The sequence below is a fragment of the Apium graveolens genome, chromosome 2 (assembly GCF_009905375.1).
Source record: "Apium graveolens cultivar Ventura chromosome 2, ASM990537v1, whole genome shotgun sequence".
In the NCBI taxonomy this organism is placed as follows: Eukaryota; Viridiplantae; Streptophyta; class Magnoliopsida; order Apiales; family Apiaceae; genus Apium; species Apium graveolens.
The window spans coordinates 66,008,620-66,032,133 of NC_133648.1; the positions used below are offsets into that span (position 1 = coordinate 66,008,620).

A 23,514-nucleotide genomic window follows, 5' to 3' on the forward strand; every position below is an offset into this window, starting at 1 on the left:
TCATGTGAGAAGAATCAAAAGTTCCAGTCTTTGTCTGATACTTGTAATTATTCAAACTAAAGAAATCATCTAATGTATAATTGCTATAATTGTGTCAATTTTTTTTTAGTCTTATCTTCCATCATAACTTGGGGTTAGTCTTGTTAACAGGCATGAATTTGTGTTAAGCAATCTTCTCACAAATTGGGGGAGATTGTTGTGCAAGACATGCCTGTACAATAATAAGACTAAGTCAAATTGACAACCATGAGTAAGTTGTATTGTAATCTTAGTTTGCATTTTGTATTTGTAACATTTAAAGTCTGTAAAAATGTCAAAGAGCAGACTGAAGTCTTTTTCTGTAAACAGTATCAAGCCTAAGAATTCTATATGGAAGAAGATCAAGAAGATCATGCCTCAGAAGAATTATGAAGAAGCTTGGAGTTGAATAATTCTGTTTTGAGAAAAATGTTTTAAGTCAAGATCTCTACAAGTCACATATTTAGTGTTATAGAGAAGTCATTCGAGAACTCCAGAATGACTTATAGAGAACTCAGGAAAGCTACTAGAGAACTGAGAGATATCGACAAGCCAATTTGAAGACATGAAGATTGGAGATATCGACAAGTCATTTCTTCACTAGAGAACTCAGAGTTATCGACAAGCCAAAGTTTACTAGAGAATTCAGAGTTATCGACAAGTCAAATTTCACTAGAAAACTCAGAGATATCGACAAGTCAAAATTCATTAGAGAACTTTAAGTTATCGACAAGTCAAATTTCACTAGAGAACTCTGAGTTATCGACAAGTCAACAAGTCACTAGAGAACTCAGAGATGTCGATTAGTCAAAGTGAAGATATGAAGATGAGAGATCTCGACAAGCTAAATTCTCTTATAGAGAACTCAGAGACTTCTACAAGTCAAATTTACTATGGAGTATTAGAGATCTCGATAAGTTAATATACTTATCGAGATGTCAAGATCTCTATAGGCCAAACTAGAGATCTCGAGGTAAAATCTCAAAGTACAAATGGCAGACCAGTTCAATATCCAAGATTAACAATCAACAAGCAATATAATCAGCTGGATTGATAAGTCTACAAAAAACAGCTTGAAGAGTGTGCAAGATCAAGGGTGAAGATTAACTGACAAAGGAAGACCAAAGTTGACACAGTGTGCAAAGATATGCTAAGCCATAAATGGTAGATATACTTTTCCTAAAATGGAATGATTAATGACAGTTTACTCAAGTGAATAGCATCTCTTATTATACACTGTGTAAACTAGTAGTTAACTATCATATAAAGTTAACACTGGTCCTTTGTTAGTTGTAACAATTAGATCAAGAATTCGTGTATTCTCTCAAGATTGAAGCTAAGCTCTTTAGCAACAAAGAGCCTAGAAATTTTGTAGCAAAACATTCTTAATTTTAATATAAAATTAAGTGAGTTTTGAAATATTTGTGTTATTCATAGTTTCATGTTTAATTTCTGTTTTAACACATCATACTACACGATTTGATTTACTTTGTTCAAAACCAAAATAGTTCACGAAAAGCATAAAAACACTAACACACACTCACCTCCCCTGTGTGTAATTCATTACCTAACAATATTATAAACTATATAGTAATAAATAAATAATATTAACTATAACCTGCAACGGTGAGAAACCAAAATCTTAATTACGTATACAAATTCTCAACTATGGTTAATAGAGGCAGTACAACCCATTCATATTGTAAAACTTAACAAAAGTAACAGTTTTAGATATTTGTATATCAAGCTATAATTCACTGTGTACTTATGGCTAACTCATTAGAATATATAAGTATTTGAGTTCATAAATTAACATAAACTTTCATGTTAAAATATTATAATCTTCACACATTGGCGAGGTAAAGATCTTGAATTTACCTTCCTAGTGCTACTGAAACAATGACACAATTCACTTTTCTTACATTGCGGAAAGCCATTGTCTTCCTTGATTACCTTCTCTAAATCCTGGAATCCTAGAATATATAAAAATAGTTATTGTCCAGGCCAAGTTAATCTCAATTTTTTCAGAAAGATAGCTGGTAAAAACAAATTTCATAAAAAATAGTAAAGCTACCAATTTCACATATTTCAGTTATGCTGTAATTGGTAAAAGGAGTTGTGAGAGAGTTTTGAGAGCATCATGTCATGAGAACGTGTCGGCAGGTGTGTATAAATTCAACTATCGGCGATTGCAACAAAAACTTCCAGCCTATACATGTTCAGAATCCCCACAAAATGATGTTAGCGATGTATCAAAATTCAATATGCTTTTTCTAAATTACCTAAAAACGCAATCTAGAAAAAAAAGGAAACATAGCCAGAATATGAAAGAACATAGTTTTGATCAAATGGTATAACATTGGTTTACCTTAATGTATAAATTGTACGTAAAAATAAAAGCATATGCGTGTCGTAAAATTAAATGTATACCTTGATAACCACTGTTGTATGATTCATCAACACATCATCATCTCCTGTACAAACCAAATTATAAACAAAGAAAATTTATACAAAGAATAACACAAAATAACATAATATAAAGAGCAAAGAGATGAAATAAATGAAAGGACGAAAAAAGAAGTGAGCGAATAAGATTTATGTAATTTATAAATGTGTTTATAAATTGATGATTTGGTTAAATATGTAAAATTATAAAAACTTAAGCTAACATGCACATACAAACAAAACAAATTGACAATTAATCTATATATAAGCAAAACACCTTCTTAACATCCGTAGATATTCATAAAATACACATATATTTAACTAAAACTTATAAATAAACATATTTATATACATAACCATCATACTAATTATCATTTATTATTCTAATTATAGAATGTCTCATCAAATTACCAAGTTCAACATCAACATCATACTTTATGAGTAATATTACCTCTTAATTTTGACAATCAGCAAACTCATATTGTTGGTTAAAAACATGACATCTAGGCTTTCAAGCTTGGAGCAATAAGAAGAAAACAACTACCTGTGCTCATACTTAGAACTCAGGCCTCCGGAAATTTAGATATTCCTGCAAAACTCCATGTTCTTTTAGCAAAGTAATTATAATACCCACTAAAAATTTAACACAAAGGAAGTAAGAGAGAAAGGGGAAGAGAGGGAGTGATTGACTAATTTGTAGTTCTTGCAGTGACCTGTGTTGTTGGTTTAGGGATGCTTGGATGTACTCGCTTTTCTGCTATTATTTTTTTCGATTTATTGCAATATCATTGCAGCATCATGTGGTCGAGCCGGAGAAACAACTCTCAACATAATTGACAGCCACTTTAAGTTGATATTCTCTTCCTGCTTTTTTGTGCATAATAATAAAACCGAAAAAAGTCTAAACTTGCTATAAATAGACACAAAGTGCGGCGGGTAATTTATTGCTATGGATGTAAATGAACTCATATAAAATACTTTTATATATTAAAAGCACAAAATTTTCAAAAGAAGAGTGATGTACACATTTTCTAATCAACAATATAAATTTTATACCTTTAAATAATGCGAATTAAAAAATATCTACCCATTCTTTTACACTGACAATAAGATATATACAATAGATCATACAATTTGGCCTACAAATCGGTTCCATTTCTGCTATAAAGTAATATGATAGACTAACAAAACACAAAGTTAAATAAATTGTTAGCTTGACCAATGACTACGTAAAGAATATTTTTTTAAACAACATAAAGAATATTAAATTTAATTTCATCTTTACTTAAAATCAATTACATCAACTATAATCATGTAAATGCACAACATTTAATATTTCAAGTTGGGATCAGAAGCATTTCAGTAAACCTGATTTGATCATTTAGTCAAACACGAAATATGTGAAGTCTCAAGTCTCAAATTAAAAACTCCAAGAACTCTTCATCAGAAAAAATCAAGTTCTATATTTCTGCTATTAATCTCACATTCATCAATATGCAAAACTCAATCCAGAAAAACATAAAAGCATGTAGTTTGTATTACAAAAACAGATACCTCCGTTGACAATTTTGTAAACACTACTGCATAATTCATCAATATATCATAATTTCCTGTACAAATCAAAACAAATCTAAGTAAGAATATTTATACAAATATATAAAATCAATCCCAATACCAGTAAAAATAGAAAAAGAATAAGAGAGAGATAAAGAGTGAGATGTTATATATTTAAATTTTAAGAATAGAAAACGGATTAACATCAAAATATATTATATAGAGCATTAATCAATACTTAAAAACGGATTAACAACAAAACATAATACAGAGCGTTAATCAATACAAAAAACAGATTAACAACAAATACATAGAAATAATTAAAAACTCTATAAGAAATTTAATCAAACAGTTGGTTTGTGAACCGTGTGTAAGATTAAAACTGAGAAATCTCTTTATCTCACATTCATTATCCTGCAAAACACAAAATTAAAACACGATTAGATAAAAATCAAACATGATTAGATAAAACTTCAAATTAGAGTTTATATAGAGAAGTATGAGAGATCTATAACTGCAAAAAATAGAGTAGTAAAATTAGAGTACTTGTATGAAAATCATATTAGAACATATAATCTAATGAGATTTGTATAATGTAATCGATATTAGGTATTGACGAAGAATGTATACGATGTGCGAGTGATGATGGCTTACGTTCGATTCATTGTGCAGCTTTCATAAATGAAACATGATGAAAATTCGTAGAACACATGTAATCTGCAAAAAGAAAGAGAGAATAATGAGATTCCTTGATTTGAAATTTGAGAAAGTAAAACTGATTGATTATACATACGTTTGAAATTGTGTAAGTGTATGTATCTATCTAATTTAATTCCACAAATCAAGGAAAATATGAATTAGTGATAGTTTCTATGGATAAGTAATTTGAAATTCAAAAATTAACCAACTATTAATTAAGATGGGTCAAATTAAGATAATTGGATAGTACATAGATATAACAAACTATATAGAAATTGGGTCTTGGGTAAATTTTTTTACCCACGGATAAAATAAGGAGTAGTCATTAAGATATATAGATAGAGATAATAGCCTTTGCATTGATATTAAACCAGGTAGAAGTTTTGGTGGCTACTAGGGGAAGTTCTATTAAGGGGCACGGGGGACACGTGTCCCTCTAAAATAAAATTTTACATTATTTTACTATTAAAGTTTTTAAAAATATATGAAAAGTGCCCCCAAAATTGAAAAATGTAAAGTTGTATTTATAAAATATGGTCGGTGTCCCCCGAAAATTTAAATCCCTGGATCCGCCCCATGGTGGCTACAGTTGTAGCGGTAAACAATGTTACGAGGGAAATCCATACCTTAGCCCTGGATGCTAAGGTATATGATATGCTACAAGCTCGATGGACCAACTACGACCCTTCTCGAAGCTTCGGACCTCGTTATTTTTTAGGATACATTCATATATATCAGTTACACAATACACCTATGTGCATATATGTTCATAAAGTGATGTCTTACCAGATTAGGTTTTGTATGTAAAGTTATTGCTTTAGAATTTGTGATCATTTTTTTTGGTAATTTCAAGTTAAATACACTATCCTTGTTAAATTGCCATATGCTTAATTGCCTATCATATTAAAATAGACAGTGATAACATTTGAGCTCTTCAATCAAGTTTTAGTTATAAGTGGAGTTTCTCATCAAACAATTTGTTCTTTAAAAAGCAAAAGGTATTAAAGCACAAGTAAAGTAGATGTAAAGAAGTGGAAAAACAAGAATATCTATGAGAGGCGGACTTGGAGTCATTGAATCTGGAATTCCTCACACATATTAAAATCGCCATTGGTAGACTTGAGGTCAATTAAAACTTTGATTATTAACAAATGAAAGCCTCGATGTACCATATCCGTTCGGGATCATATCAGATGGGAACAGAGGTCCAAATTGTTCCATTAATGACAGGTTTGGTATTACCTACGACACTTCTACATATCCTTCCAATGCCTTCTTATTTGATGGAAACCTTGAGATTTTCGATATATCTGACACAGAATTACGCATTGATAACCATATGGTTGAAACATGCTATGATCAGCTTGGCTCTATTTACAGAACCAAAGATGCATGGGTTAATTTGGCAAGAACATACATTGTTGGAAAAATAATCTTAAACTTGTTTTAATTATTTTATTTGTTTAATGGTTTTAAATAAATTGTTTTGTTTATTTGTAATAGTCATGCATCAGTTAGATCGTTGAGCTGGTCTTTTGTGTCATGGAGTTAATGTAGGAACTGAAGGAATAAGTCTCAGACGTATAGTTGTATTAGGAGAGTTAGTTTTCAACGTGGCCCTTATTTTTAGCCACTCTAGTTGTTAAATTTCTATTCATTTGTATTACTTCTGCATTAAGAAAATAGAACAGTATGCTAGTTTTGTTCTCCCTTCTCAGGTTCATATTTTGTTTCTCTGTTATATATAAATAAAGGTTCTTCACTTGGTATCAGAGCTATATGTTCTAGGGCTTGTGAGACTCTTATAAAAATACACACACACACACACACACATATATATATATATATTATCCTTCATATTCCATGGCTTCAAACAACTTCTCAGTCTCTATTCCATTATTCAAAGGAGATTATTATAATTCATGGGCTATCAAAATGAAATCATATTTAAAAGCTATTAGTTTGTGGGAAGCAATTGAGAGTGATGTTGAGCCAATCCCTCTTCCACAAAATCCAACAGTAACCCAAATCAAAAAACGTAATGAAGAAATGGGAAGAGAAGCAAAGACACTTTCATGTCTACATTCGGCTGTGTCGGAAGAGATCTTTACAACTATTATGGGTTGTGATACTCCTAAAGAAGCATGAACAAAAATTAAGGAAGAATTTGAAGGTAACCAACAAACCAAACTGATGCAAATTGTGAACCTCAAGAGAGAGTTTGAGATGATGAGAATGAAAAGTAATGAAGGCGTCAAGGAATATGGGAGTAGGTTGATGTCCATCGTTAACCAAATCAAATTACTTGGTGGAGACTTCTCAAGTTAGAGAGTTGTGGACAAACTTTTAGTGACTCTTCCCGAGAGGTATGAAACTAAAATTTCCTCACTTGAAGATACTAAAGATCTCTCGAAATTAACTGTTTCAGAATTGATCAATTCACTTCACGTCGTGGACCAAAGGAGATCAATGAGGGAGGTAGAAATTGGAGGAAAAAATGAGGGACTCCTATTAGCTAAAGCTTCATCCTCAAAAGGCACAAGCAACAAAGTTCAATGCAACCATTGTCATAAGATGGGTCATGAAGAAAAAGACTGCTGGGACAAAGGAAAGCTACAATGTTTGAAATGCAAAAGATACGGACATCTGGCAAAGAATTGTAGATCCCAAATGGACGAAGAAGACATGACACATTTGATCGAGGGAGAACCACTCCTGTAGAGTTGTGGGTGAGAAGTGCACCCTGGAGAGAAGTATTCCAAAATTATTTCTAATGAGAAGTGCATCAAACTTGATAGTGGTGAGAAGTGCATCACAAAATGAAGAGATGGTGGTGAGAAGTGCATCACAAAATGAAGAGAAGTGCTTCATAAGTTTAAGATTATGGGGGTGAATGTTGGAAAAATAATTTTAAACTTGTTTTAATTGTTTTAAATAAATTGTTTTGTTTATTTGTAATAGTTAGGCATCAGTTAGATCGTTGAGCTGGTCTTTTGTGTCGTGGAGTTAATGTAGGAACTGAAGGAATTGTAGTTACATTAGGAGAGTTAGTTTTCAATGTGGCCCTTATTTTTAGCCTCTCTAGTTGTTCACTTCCAATTTATTTGTATTACTTCTGCATTACGCTAGTTTTGTTCTCCCTTCTCGGGTTCATATTTTGTTTCTCTGTTATATATAAATAAAGGTTCTTCATACATGTCGTTTTCTACCGCCAATGTGTTGACCGTTGTTGGTTGTGATGACTATGGTAACATCTTCCAGACTGAAGACGATATTCTGCCTAAAACTTGCAGTACCACATGCCACAATGCGGGGGAAGTCCTTAAGGACGAGTGTTCTGGTACGGGCTGTTGCCAGGTATCCGTAAATGTTCGCAAGTACTTTGATCTCTACCTCGAAAGCTATTACAACCATACAATTAACATGTCATATAATCCTTGCGGCTATGCGTTTTTGGGTGAAAAAAATGCCTTTAAATTCGGTGGTCTTTCAGATCTTCATGATACAGCCTTTTGGAATAAGACCAAAGCTACTGTCCCGATAGTACTTGACCGGGTGATTGATGAGAATATAACCTGTGCTCAAGCAAGGCAAGACTCTAATTCTTATGCTTGCAGATATAATAAAAGTCTTTACATTGATATTAAACCAGGTAGAGGTTTTGGTGGCTACCGTTGCAGCTGTAAACAAGGTTATGAGGGTAATCCATACCTCAGACCAGGATGCAAAGGTATATGCTACATTATATATAACCTGCTTTTTATATTTATTACCTGATTTAAGTAGAGCAATAAACTCGCGTGGCATGAACGATTTCTTTTCAGATATCGATGAATGTGCAGATCCAAAAAAGAATGATTGTGAGAAAAATTGCACTAATATTCCAGGCAGTTACACATGTTCTTGTCCACATGGTTATAAATTTATAATGGAGATGGCAGGATAAATGGTAGTTGTTGCATTGCTAAAAGGTCCAAGTTCCCTGTGATTAAGTTCATCTTAGGTAACAATCCTCCCCTAGTCAGAAATTGAATCAATATTTCTAAAACACTTTACTTAAAAATAATATCGACAAATTCTAAATTTTTACGTATTTATTGGTGCACTCCAGGTATGGCATTCGCTTGCATCACCTTGATCAGCGGAACCAATTGGTTATACTGCTTTATCAAGAAAAGAAAACATCTCAATTAAGAGAAAGTTCTTCCATCAAAATGGGGGTCTCCTGTTAAAACAACAAAGCGTATATAAATTCACCACAGAGCCGGATCCCTCAGGTTTTGAGCGAGTATTTAAATCCCCTTTGAAAGGAAGATCTTAAATATAAAAATGAGTTTTGGGATCCGCTCTAACTTTTAAAATCATTTCAAAGACTCGAAAACACTTTTAAGAATGTTTGGAGTAATGCTGATTTAATGACATAAATCAGTCCCGATATATTAGAATATATCTGAATATTATTATTTAAACAATATTCCCATAAGGATAATCTCTATATAAATAATTTGAAGTAGAAGTTTTAAACTCATACTTGAAATAAATATTAATTAACCAAAGATATACTTATACGAAAGTACTATCTTTATTTGAATAATCGAAAATAAGTTTGATTATCGAAACATTATTCTTTAATAAAATAAAGAATATTATTTAGTAAATAATCGGAGTCATAAGTCCTCAAATGAATATTCAAATAATATTCATTAAATAATATAAACTGAGTCATAAGTCCTCGAATGAATATTCAAGTAATATTCATTAAATAATATAAACTGAGTCATAAGTCCTCGAATGAATATTCAAAGTAATATTCATTAAATAAAATAAAGTTATCGAATAAACCTTATTCAATTAATAGTTTTGAAAACTATATCTATATATCTATATATATATATAAATATATATAATATACTCAGGAACATCGACTCCCGGTTTTAGAAAATGTTCACCTTTGGGTCCCCTATACTAAGGGTATACGCAACTACTGCTTATCTCTAGCATATGTATTATGCAACTATAAGCATTGAAATCAACAGATAGATAACCAGATTACGAAACAGACATGCATAAATATACCATATCAGCATGCTTCAATATATCGCAAAATTTGCTAATTAATTTAACATGCATCTATCACAAGATAATGCATATACATATATACATCACAACAACAGTATAACGGGTAGAAAACTTGCCTGAGCGACTGGAGGTGGTAAAAGTCCTGGGATGAGTCTGGTAACCTATAAACCACATATAAGTTGGAATTAAACCAAAGTCGTTTAAGAATCTATACTTTAACCAATTAGACTCTAACGCTCGCTTTGCGCTTAATGATTCTCTTAAGTCGCTCGAGTACCCTCGGCTCCACCATTTTTAATAAATTAACCATTAAGAGTTTTAAGGCGATTCTTTCACGAGTACCTTACCAACTGCCTAATCCACTTTATATAAATATTTCATACTCCAATTAATCATTTAAGGTTTTTAACCAATGTTTCAAAGTCAGGCGAGGGGTAATGGTTCGTTCGCGAAATGCCGTTACTTAAACGGTCGTTTCTTCTAAACCGTACATCGGATTCAAACGAACCACATATCAAAACGAAGCTCGTAACATGAACTATCTAATCATAGCAATGTTCAAAACCTAAAAGTGAGTTCACGGGTCCTAATGTTAAGAACAAAAACAGTCTAGGGTAATCGGACATTACGACGACTATGTTTACACGATTACCAATTTCGTACAACTCCAATTCAATTCACAAACAACCCACAATCATTGTTACAACCAAACTTCCTCCATGTACTACTACAACAGCCCCAACAACTCAATGTTTCCAATTTATACTACTTCCCAACCATGAACTAAAAGCTTACTTAAGTTCTTTAACTAATCAACAAGATTTACAACTCCAAACACATCACAAAACCAACACATCTCTAAGTACACAATAATCAAGCTTCTCATGAACCATTCCAAACAAAAAAACTCTAAATATACAAAAATAGGGCTAGGGTATGAGATTATACCTTCCTTGGAGAGTAAAAGTAACTAAGGAGCTTGGAATCACCCTTGAAAGTCCTTACCAAAGCTTAATCTAAACAAAAACTCAAGAACAAAATTTCAAGTTCTTGAAAAACACTATTCACCCTCTTCTTCCATGAATTTTAGGAAGAGATTGTGAAGGAATTTGAAGCTTAAACTTATAGGATATCTATATCTATGCACAAGAAACCTTAGATAATTACCTCACTAATTAATGAAGCTAGGAACTTGGATTTGGGTTTTTCTTTTCTTGCAAAATGGAAGGGGCCGAGAGCTTTTGCTTGAAAATGGGAAGTCAACTTTGTGTTTTTGGTGTTATGATTTGTTGTTGGTTGTTTTTGCCTTTTGTTTTAATTAATTACCTTTTAACCATGGTGATTTTTGTGTGGCTTGAAATCAACCACACTTCCTTCCTTTTTGGTCATGCTTAGGTCATCATTCTTATGTCATCTTCTCATGCTTGTCCTCTTCGTATTGGTTTGATGACATCATCATCACTAACCTCTTTGATTAGCTCCTAATTATTTGGCTAATGACCGCTGATCTGCTATACGGTTCGCTTAACTTTCGTTTTCGTTTATCGTTTAAGGGATCATACCCGGGATCTTATTACTTGGGTTTCCTTAACCTTTCTCAATACATTACATTCCTTTTATGATCCTCTCTTATAATCCTTGAATTTAAATCCTTTTTATCCTGTTACCTTATACTCAATTCTTTCGGTATCTGGTGGATTTTCGGGAAAATCAAAATGTTTGAATTTGGATTATGACGATCTTTACATACACTTATATACCATACAGAGTACTAATAAGATCTCAGAATAACAATAAAAGAACCTCTACATAGGGTGGCATGAAAAGTTTTCTTATTCAGCATAATCAGCAAAAATACTATTCATAAGGGTTACAAAATGTTCAAAATTTTGGGGTTATTACAGTCTCCCCTCCTTAAAAGGATTCCGTCCCGGAATCAAATAGAAAAAAAATGGGGGTACTTTTCTAGCATTGCGCTCTCTAGTTCCCAAGTTGATTCTTCCACATTATGATTCTGCCATAGCATTCTGACTAGCTTGATCACTTTGTTATGAAGCACCTGCTCCTTCTTATCCATAATCTCTACTGGTCTCTCCACGTAAGTCAGATCTGGTTGCATATCCACCTGCTCGTACTCCACTATGTGTTTGGCATCCCGATGATACTTCTGTAGCATTGACACACACAACACATTATGAACTTGTTGTAGGTTCGGGGGTAAGGCTAGCTCGTAAGCCAACTTCCCAATCCGTCTTAATATCTCAAAAGGTCCAATATATCTTGGGCTTAGTTTCCCTTTCTTTCCGAACCTCATTAACCCCTTGCAAGGGGATACTTTTAGTAGTACTAAGTCCCCTACTTCATACTCCTTGTCCTTTCGGGCTAGGTCTGTATATTTCTTCTGTCTGTCTTGGGCTGCTACCAGCCGTCCTCTGATGAGATCCTCTATGTCTTTGGTCCTTTGGACCACTTCGGGTCCGAGCATCTTCCGCTCTCCTACTTCATCCCAGTATAAGGGAGATCGACACCTTCTTCCGTACAGGGCCTCATAAGGCGGCATTTCGATGCTAGCATGAAAGCTATTGTTATAAGAAAACTCGATCAACGGCAAGTGATCATCCCAACTTCCTTCAAAGTCTATTGCACAGACTTTCAACATATCCTCTAGTGTCTGGATGGTCCTTTCACTCTGCCCATCCGTCTGGGGATGGTAAGCGGTACTCATATTTAACTTGGTCCCCACACATTCTTGAAAGCTCCTCCAAAATCTGGAGTTGAACCTGGGGTCTCGGTCTGAGACAATGGACGCTGGGACTCCATGTCGCGTCACTATTTCCTTAAGGTAAATGTCCACCAGTCTATCGACTGTGTATTTCTCATTGATAGGAATAAAATGAGCTGACTTTGTCAGTCGGTCTATAATCACCATATGGCATCATGGTTGGCTTTTGTCCTTGGTAAGCCGACAACAAAATCCATGGCTATCTGTTCCCATTTCCATTCGGGAATCTCCAGGGGTTGTAAAAGTCCACTAGGTCTCTGGTGCTCTGCCTTTACTCTTTGGCAAGTCAAGTATTTGTTTACCCATTCTGCTACGTCCCTCTTCATGTTGGGCCACCAGTAATACTCCTTCAAATCCCTATACATCTTGGTACTTCCCGGGTGAATGGAATACCTTAAGCTATGGCTTTCATCCAAAATCTCGTCTTTAAGCTCTTGAACATTCGGAACCCAAATCCGGTAGGAGTACCTCATTATCCCTTTATCATCTCTCTCAGTATGGATCCCTTCTCCAGTCATTAACTCTCTACCTTCATTCATTACTTTCTCTTGGCACAATCTAATCTTTTCCAATAACTCTGGCTGCATCGAGATCTTAAACAGCTTTTCAGTTCCGGTTCCGGTTACCTTTACTTCTATTTCCATTCTCTCGAAATCCTTTATCAATTCTTCCGAAGTCATTATCATTCTGAGTCTTTCCTTCCTACTAAGGGCATCAGCCACCACATTGGCTTTCCCCGGATGATAGAGAATCTCACAATCGTAGTCCTTGATTAGCTCTAACCATCTCCTCTGGCGCATGTTGAGCTCTTTCTGCGTAAATATGTACTTGAGGCTCATATGGTCTGTGAAAATCTCGCACTTCTCTCCATACAAGTAGTGCCTCCAAATTTTTAAGGCAAAAACTATTGTCGCGAGCTCAAGGTCATGAGTAGGATATCTAATCTCGTATTCCTTCAGTTGTCTCGACGCATACGCAATCACCTTACCGTGCTGCATAAGCACACACCCTAATCCTTTATACGACGCATCGCTATATATCAAAAAATCTCCTTTTCCGTCCGGCAATGCCAACACCAGGGCCGTTACCAACCTTTTCTTTAATTACTGAAAACTGTTCTCGCATTTTTCCGTCCATTCAAACTTCTCTGTCTTACGAGTAAGTCGTGTCAAAGGGGCTGCGATCTTCGCAAAGTCCTGTACAAATCTACGATAGTAGCTGGCCAATCCTATGAAACTTCTTACCTCTGTGGGTGTGGTTGGCCTTTCCCAATTTGAGACCGCCTCTATCTTGGAGGGGTCGACCAATACTCCTTCTTTATTGATCACATATCCTAAAAACTGTACTTCATTTCGCCATAATTCACACTTCGAGAATTTGGCAAATAACTGTTCTTCTCTGAGTATTCCTAGAGCTATCCTCAAATACTCTGCATGTTCTGCCTCGGTCCTTGAGTAGATTAAAATATCATCGATAAAAACTATCACACACTTGTCCAAGTACTTCTTAAATACTCTGTTCATTAAATCCAAGAAAGCCGCTGGGGCGTTGGTTAATCCAAAGGACATTACCAAGAACTCATAGTGCCCATACCTGGTACGGAACGCGGTCTTGGGAATATCTTCGGGTTTAATCTTTAGTTGGTGATATCCAGTTCTCAGGTCAATCTTGGAAAAATAAACAGCATCCTTTAGCTGGTCGAATAGATCGTCTATTCTAGGTAATGGGTACCTGTTCTTTATGGTGAGCTTGTTCAACTCTCGGTAGTCGATGCACAGCCTCATGCTCCCATCTTTCTTCTTAACAAATAACACTGGTGCTCCCCACGGAGACACACTGGGTCTTATCATACCCTTATCCAAAAGTTCCTGTAATTGGGTAGCTAATTCCTTCATTTCTAATGGGGCTAACCGGTAAGGTGCTTTTGAAACTGGCGCCGTCCCTGGGGCCAACTCAATAGCAAATTCAATCACTCTATCGGGTGGTAATCCCGAAAGGTCTTGTGGGAATACATCTTCAAATTCGTTGACTACCGAAATATCTTGTAAGTTGGGCACCTCCTTCTGCGTGTCCACCACATAGGCTAGGTAAGCCTCATTTCCTTTTCGTAGCATCCTTTTGGCCTGGGCCATGGTCAAAAATTTCTGCGTCTGCCTCTTTCCTCTAAATATGACTTCTTTCTTTCCTGGGATATTCAACTTAACTTTATTCCCCTTACAGTCTATCTGAGCATCATTGCTAGATAGCCAGTCCATTCCCAAAATTACATCAAACTCCCCTAATTTAAAAGGAATCAGATCAAGACTAAAAGATTGTTCCCCTATGCCTAACTCACGGGCGGGGTGAATCTGGTTAACAGGAATAACTTCATGATTGGCTATTTCTACTCGTAAGGGTTCTATCAAGGGTTCAGCCTTAAGTCTTAATTTAAGCGCAAAGTCTCTTGATATAAAAGATTTAGTTGCTCCCGAATTAAATAAAACATTTGCACTAGCTGAATTTAGAGAAAGGGTACCTGCTATGACATCTGAGTCTTTCATAGCATCCTGGACTGTCATGTTGAAAGTCCTCGCAGTAGGTGGCTTATTAGAAGCAGCTCTGCTTGCTCCTGAAGCTACTGGTTTGTTCATTGGGCATTCCCTCTTCCAATGACCCGGGCGTCCACACTGATGACAAGTGGTGGTTGGAATGACAGCAGGGGTTGATGAAGGGCACTTAGTTGAATAGTGACCCTCTCGACCGCACTTAAAGCAGGTTACTGGCTTTCCTTTACACTCCCCAGTATGCATCCTTCCACAAGTGTTACAGGCTGGCAATGGGGGTCGAGACTGGTTGGAATAGGACATTCTTGACTTCTGGCCGCTCTGGCTCACATTCACACTCATTGGCCGCTTAAACCCAGTGTTCTTTCCCGGTAGGGACACTGCTCCCCTATTAACTCTAGTTGGGAAGCTCCCTCCTGCGGAACCTCCACACATGCTCATACTTTTCCTCTTTATTCCCTTCTTCTCTCTTTCCTTCTGCATCTGTTCACTTCCAGCTTCTACAATTGTTGCCTTTTGCACCAGAGTGGCATAATCCGTAAGCTCAAGGATTGCCACCCTATTCTGAATCCACGATTTCAGTCCCTGCTGAAACCTCCTAGCTTTCTTTTCCTCGGTGCTCACAAACTCCGACACAAACCTTGATAACTCGGTAAATTTTGCTTCGTACTCTACTATAGATAAGTTATTCTGCTTTAGCTCCAAGAACTTGAGCTCCATCTGGTTCTCCATAAACCTCGGGAAATACTTTCCCAAAAATAACTGACTGAACCTCTCCCATGTTATAATAACATATATCTCCATGTTTTTCTTGGCCTCCCACCAGTAGTTGGCCTCTCCTTTCAGAAGGTAGGTAGCAAATACAGTCTTCTGTGCCTCATCAGTACTCAGAATCTCAAAGGATTTCTCCATTTCCTTTAACCATGCCCTTGCCTCAACTGGGTTGGCTGATCCGTGGAACTCAGGGGGCTTAAGGGACTTGAAATCCCTGAAGGAGTTTGCCACAACATTGTTATTTCCTTGAGGGGGTGGGTTGGGTTGACGTTCTAAGTTCTGCCTTAGTAGTTGCATGAACTGTCCCATGGGATCCATGCCTGGGTTTGGTACTGGTTGCTCAACCTCAGTTTCTCCTTCTTCAGCCTCTATCTCAAATCCTTCAACATCATATGTTTCCTCCTCCTCTTCATACAGGGAGTCATCATGTTCAACATAATCATCATCTTCCTCTTCACTGTGTTCTTGGTTTCTATCGTCCTGGTTATGGCTTCCCTGGTCCTCAGATCCAGGGTTCGCCCTAGTTCCAATCTTTCTTGGCGGCATGATACTGATAAAATTTTTTGGGAAATTCAATGTTAGGTCACAATCATACACAACATTGTGCCTTGCACAGTTTCTATAATGGGGAGAATGTATCTCGCAATTCTATTATATTATGACAGTTCTAATAAGAAGTGCAGTAATAATAATGATAAAAACAGTGATCTCGTCACTAAGGAACTGAACTGAAAGGAAACAAATATATACATAATGCGAAAATACATAGTTTGATCTGGTCAAAAGTACAATAGTGCTACAGCCATCTGCCCAAAAGTGATACACAAGAGTCTATCTGTCTAGTCAGAGAAAGGGATGTTATATACAAGTCAACTATCCCGGAAAATTGGCTCTTACTATGGCCTCGACTAACTAGACGACTAGACTATCCCATCACCGGTCCTGAATCACACACCGGAGCGAGTCAGCTCCCACACCCTTTCCATCGCATAACGGAAGATATAGTCAGCCTGCCGTCTGGAGATCCTACCATGCCTGTCCCCCTGGAGTGATCGGAGTCTCGCTCGGGCCGTGAGCTCTATCCCTGTCAGCTCCCTCCTCAAGGATCGGGGTATAATAGCTCTAGTCTCATAAGCTCGGGCACGCCTACCCGCCCTCTCCGCATCCAACTCCCTCCTGACCTCATCCAGTCGGGCCTCAGCAACAGCCACTCGGGTCCTTAGTACATCCTGAACATAGCCGTGAGCTAACAAAGACTGCCTATGGGCAGGGTCGAGAGGTGGTGAATCCGGAGCCGCTGGGGGTGCCTCCTCGGTCTGCCTAGGCTCGGAAGTATGGGTCTCAGAGTTGTCATCATAAGGGCTCAAAGATAGTGGTGGAGGGGTAGGAGCTCTGACCACCAGGAGTGAGGGTAAAGGGGTACCAGTGTACTCTACCATAGCTCCGACATGCTCCTCAGCTACTAGGACCTCATCCGGGTCCTCCTCATCTGAAATCACCACAACCTCCGTCTCTGACTCCTCTAAGGGGTCCTCCTCCTCCTCCTCCTCCTCCTCCATCTCAGGCTCCTCCTGATCCTCGGCATCTAGCAGTGCCTCATCATGCTCACGCTCGAACATCTCTGGGTCCTCTATCTCATGAGCCTACACATTAAACGAGCTAAGTTACTATCATGATACTTATAAGGGTTCCCGTAAGGGTTTTAACTGTCAGTGCTACTTTAAGTAGTCCGACTATGAACTTGGCAAGAGTTCTTATTATCTTTGTGAGTTTATTATTATATCGTCGCATCATCTCTGAGGTTTATAATGCTTAGCTCGGATACCATTTCTGTAACACCCCCAGATCTGGGGTCGTTACGGTCTTCCTTTCCACAATATCACTTAACTTAATTAATAATAAATAACCTCATGCTGTGACCCCACACTAACACATACCACAACCCGTTATAGTCTCAGAGATGAAATTGAAATAAGTACAAGTCCTTGAATCCACAATTTAAAAGTTATTACAACCCAAAATGATTACTTGATAAGTTTACAGTTAATTGCCATTATCTGCCACAAGTTATAATTATACATAATTGGTTCCCAAAAGTAGAATGCCTGATCAACCAATAGATCTACCTCTGCAGCTATAGCAGCTAGAACATCAACGGGAAGACGCGGGACGCTTCCCACGCGCTTGCGCTGGGTCTGCTTGAGTCCGGCCATCTTTCCTAACTGTTGTTGTGTGATGAAGAAATGAAGCAAGAGTGAGCATTACAGCTCGCAAGATAATATATAGTGTAAACAATAATGCAAGTATCTAAATGGATAACTTACTGGAAACCTTTATCAAGTGTAAGGTAATTACTTACTGGATATAAGCTTAAAGGAAGATGAAGTTACCAATTACTTCACTATACTTATTTCATTTTATAAAGCTACTTGAACTACCACTGTTCAAAGTATTATAGGTTTCAAATGGTCATCCCATAGATGAGACCACAAGTTAAGACTTGAATAGATTCAATCTTTGATATATTATTGAATGACATGAAGTTACGAGATACTTTATTTAGTCCCGATATATATATCCACATATATATCTCTTATACATTTCGTGGAAACCTCTTTTATGTAAAGTATGAACAGAGTTTGTAACTTCCAATGAATTTTGGAAAGGAAAAGAATTTTGGCATAAACCCGATATCTTGCTGATCAGGCAAAGATACCAATAAGTAACCTTTTCTACTAGTAGATGGACGAATTCCCCACTGGTCATCACCCTGGCTGCAATAGGACCTTATGCTGGACTGCCACTCAGCCACTTACGCATTTGATGGACTCCCGCTGAGCCACTTACACTTTCATGGACGCCCACTGAGCCCATGTTGCTTATGCCGACTCAATAGATGGACTTACTTCCCGAACGTTGGGTAAGTAATCAATTCATTCATCAAAACAGCAACCTTGTTGCGAAATATAAATACACCACAGAGCCAGATCCCTCAGGTTTTGAGCGAGTATTTAAATCCCCTTTGAAAGGAAGATCTTAAATATAAAAATGAGTTTTGGGATCCGCTCTAACTTTTAAAATCATTTCAAAGACTCGAAAACACTTTTAAGAATGTTTGGAGTAATGCTGATTTAATGACATAAATCAGTCCCGATATATTAGAAAATATCTGAATATTATTATTTAAACAATATTCCCATAAGGATAATCTCTATATAAATAATTTGAAGTAGAAGTTTTAAACTCATACTTGAAATGAATATTAAATAACCAAAGATATACTTATACGAAAGTACTATCTTTATTTGAATAATCGAAAATAAGTTTGATTATCGAAACATTATTTTTTAATAAAATAAAGAATATTATTTAGTAAATAATCGGAGTCACAAGTCCTCAAATGAATATTCAAATAATATTCATTAAATAATATAAACTGAGTCATAAGTCCTCGAATGAATATTCAAGTAATATTCATTAAATAATATAAATTGAGTCATAAGTCCTCGAATGAATATTCAAAGTAATATTCATTAAATAAAATAAAGTTATCGAATAAACCTTATTCAATTAATAGTTTTCAAAACTATATCTACATATATATATATATATAAATATATATAATATACTCAGGAACATCGACTCCCGGTTTTAGAAAATGTTCACCTTTGGGTCCCTTATACTAAGGGTATACGCAACTACTGCTTATCTCTAGCATAGGTATTATGCAACTATAAGCATTGAAATCAACAGATAGATAACCAGATTACGAAACAGACATGCATATATATACCATATCAGCATGCTTCAATATATCGTAAAATTTGCTAATTAACCAACATGCATCTATCACAAGATAATGCATATACATATATACATCACAACAACAGTATAACGGGTAGAAAACTTGCCTGAGCGACTGGGGGTGGTAAAAGTCCTGGGCTGAGTCTGGTAACCTATAAACCACATATAAGTTGGAATTAAACCAAAGTCGCTTAAGAATCTATACTTTAACCAATTAGACTCTAACGCTCGCTTTGCGCTTAATGATTCTCTTAAGTCGCTCGAGTACCCTCGGCTCCACCATTTTTAATAAATTAACCATTAAGAGTTTTAAGGCGATTCTTTCGCGAGTACCTTACCAACTGCCTAATCCACTTTACATAAATGTTTCATACTCCAGTTAGTCATTTATGGTCTTTAACCAATGTTTCAAATTCAGGCGAGGGGTAATGGTTCGTTCGCGAAACGCCGTTACTTAAAACGGTCGTTTCTCCTAAACCGTACATCGGATTCAAACGAATCACATATCAAAACGAAGCTCGTAACATGAACTATCTAATCATGGAAATGGTCAAAACCTAGCAGTAAGTTCACGGGTCCTAATGTTAAGAACAAAAACAGTCTAGGGTAATCGGACATTACGACGGCTATGTTTACGCGATTACCAATTTCGTACAACTCCAATTCAATTCACAAACAACCCACAATCATTGTTACAACCAAACTTCCTCCATATACTACTACAACAGCCCCAACAACTCAATATTTCCAATTTATACTATTTCCCAACCATGAACTAAAAGCTTACTTAAGTTCTTTAACTAATCAACAAGATTTACAACTCCAAACACATCACAAAAAAACACATCTCTAAGTACACAATAATCAAGCTTCTCATGAACCATTCCAAACACAAAAACTCTAAATATACAAAAGTAGGGCTAGGGTATGAGATTATATCTTCCTTGGTGAGTAAAAGTAACTAAGGAGCTTGGAATCACCCTTGAAAGTCCTTACCGAAGCTTAATCTAAACAAAAACTCAAGAACAAAATTTCAAGTTCTTGAAAAATACTATTCACCCTCTTCTTCCATGAATTTTAGGAAGAGATTGTGAAGGAATTTGAAGCTTAAACTTATAGGATATCTATATCTATGCACAAGGAACCTTAGATAATTACCTCACTAATTAATGAAGCTTGGAACTTGGATTTGGGTTTTTCTTTTCTTGCAAAATGGAAGGGGCCGAGAGCTTTTGATTGAAAATAGGAAGTCAACTTTGTGTTTTTGGTGTTATGATTTGTTGTTGGTTGTTTTTGCCTTTTGTTTTAATTAATTACCTTTTAACCATGGTGATTTTTGTGTGGCTTGAAATCAACCACACTTCCTTCCGTTTTGGTCATGCTTAGGTCATCATTCTTATGTCATCTTCCCATGCTTATCCTCTTCTTATTGGTTTGATGACATCATCATCACTAACCTCTTTGATTAGCTCCTAATTACTTGGCTAATGACCGCTGATCTGCTATACGGTTCGCTTAACTTTCGTTTTCGTTTATCGTTTGAGGGATCATACCCGGGATCTTATTACTTGGGTTTCCTTAACCTTTCTCAATACATTATATTCCTTTTATGATCCTCTCTTATAATCCTTGAATTTAAATCCTTTTTATCCTGTTACCTTATACTCAATTCTTTTGGTATCTGGTGGATTTTCGGGAAAATCAAAGTGTTCGAATTTGGATTCTGACGATCTTTACATACACTTATATACCATACCAGTGTACTAATAAGATCTCAGAATAACAATAAAAGAACCCCTACATAGGGTGGCATGAAAAGTTTTCTTATTCAGCATAATCAGCAAAAACACTATTCATAAGGGTTACAAAAAGTTCAAAATTTTGGGGTTATTACAGTGTATATATGTGTGTATATTAGAAATGAAGTAACCCCTAATACTATTTTTGTTCAGCCTTTAATAAGCTTCCTATTAGGATTTAGGGGTTTGTATCTTTGATCTGGACTGTGGGCTATCTAGACGGTGAAGATGTTGTCACGTGTCTTGGGGTCTTTCAGAGTTATTGCTTGACGGATCCTAGGCTCTTCTTATTGGACCCTGGGCTCTTATTAATGAGCTTGTATTATTATGGGCTATCACATCATAGGTTACACCGATACAGGTCATCAATTATATACCAGATGATTGGAAATGAATAATATAGTGATGAAAGCCTAAAATGAACCTAGTAGAAATCCTACTAATTGATTGAGTATAGGGAAAAATGTATTAGGAAATATATTACCATGAGATAATTTTTTCTTTTTATTTTTCTTTTCTTTGATCATTACCCAAAGTAATATGGATTACATGTAGGTACAATATTTGTTTGCCTCTCCTTTATCGTTGGAAGTAATTGGTTATACTGCGTCAATAAGAAAAGAAAACATGCTCAATTAAGGGATGAGTTTTTTCGACAAAATGGTGGTCTGCTGTTAAAAAACAAAGCACTTCAAATGACAGTGAGGCTGTTAAGTCAACAAAACTTTTCACTGATGAAGAACTAAAGAAAGCAACAAATAACTATGCCTCTGACAAGATCATTGGACAAGGTGGTTACGGTATAGTCTTTAGAGGGGTTCTACCTGATCAACGTGTAGTTGCAATTAAAAGGTCCAAAGTAATGGATAGAAGTCAAATAGAACAGTTTATCAATGAGATGGTGATTCTTACACAGGTTAATCACAGAAATGTGATAAAACTTCTGGGATGTTGTTTAGAGTGTGAAGTACCTCTGTTGGTGTATGAGTTTGTCTCAAATGGTACCTTATTAGATCATGTCCACGATATAGATCAAGGCATGTCATGGTTATCTTTGGAAAATCGACTGAGAATCGCTGCAGAATCTTCTGGTGCCCTTGCATATCTACACTCCGCAGCTTCCATACCCATCATTCACACAGATGTCAAGCTAGCCAACTTTTTACTTGATGATAATCATGTAGCCAAAAGTGAATACTTCCACACAGGCCAGTTGACGGACAAAAGTGATGTTTACAATTTTGGAGTGGTCCTTGCGGAGCTCTTAACTGGTAGAAAACCACTTTGCATGCAGAGATCCCCAGAAGACAGGAACTTAGCTACACATTTCATAACTTCTGTAAAAGAAAATCGTATTTTCCAAATCCTAGAGCCTGGAATACTGAAAGAAGGAACATTAGAGAAACTTGAAACCGATGCAGAACTTGTGAAGAGGTGCCTCAGCCTTGATGGTGAAGAAAGACCTACAATGAAGGAGGTTACATTGGAATTAGAAAGTTTGAGGAAATTTTCTAAACATCCATGGGCTAGTCGTCATCGGCACGAGGAAACTGCAAGCTTGATAAGTAATGACAATGAACTTTCAGATCTTTATGATATTCAGCTAAGCTCTTTCAGTAATAATGGGCAAGACCTCGAACAATATAGCTCTGGTACTTCTAGTTTGTTGCTTCCATCAAGCAGCCCACGTTGAGATAGATAATCAAGTCTCCTAGCTTGCTTGTGTGATGTGTTGTATAGACTTCAAGTGAAACATGCATGATTATTAGGTTTGTAGAACCTTCAAAGTAATCTGTGCAAATTACTATGATATTTTAAAACTTAAAATAAGTGCCAGTATATTAGAAAGACATCATTATTTCTACTTTGTATATTTATGCAAGCATGTGCTTCTTTCACTGAAGTTTATTCCAGCAATCATTTTTTCGCAACATTCTGCTATGTTCACCTATTTCTATTTTGGTTTGTTTGAAATTCCAAGATCATATTTTATTTGATGGCAATTGACAAGAGCTAC

General features: G+C 36.2%; 1 pseudogene; it reads left to right on the forward strand.

Annotated features, from left to right (window-relative positions):
* The first annotated feature begins 7,911 nt into the window (after window positions 1–7,911).
* LOC141690372 (putative wall-associated receptor kinase-like 16) lies at window positions 7,912–23,190 on the forward strand (annotated as a pseudogene).
* Window positions 23,191–23,514: the final 324 nt, after the last annotated feature.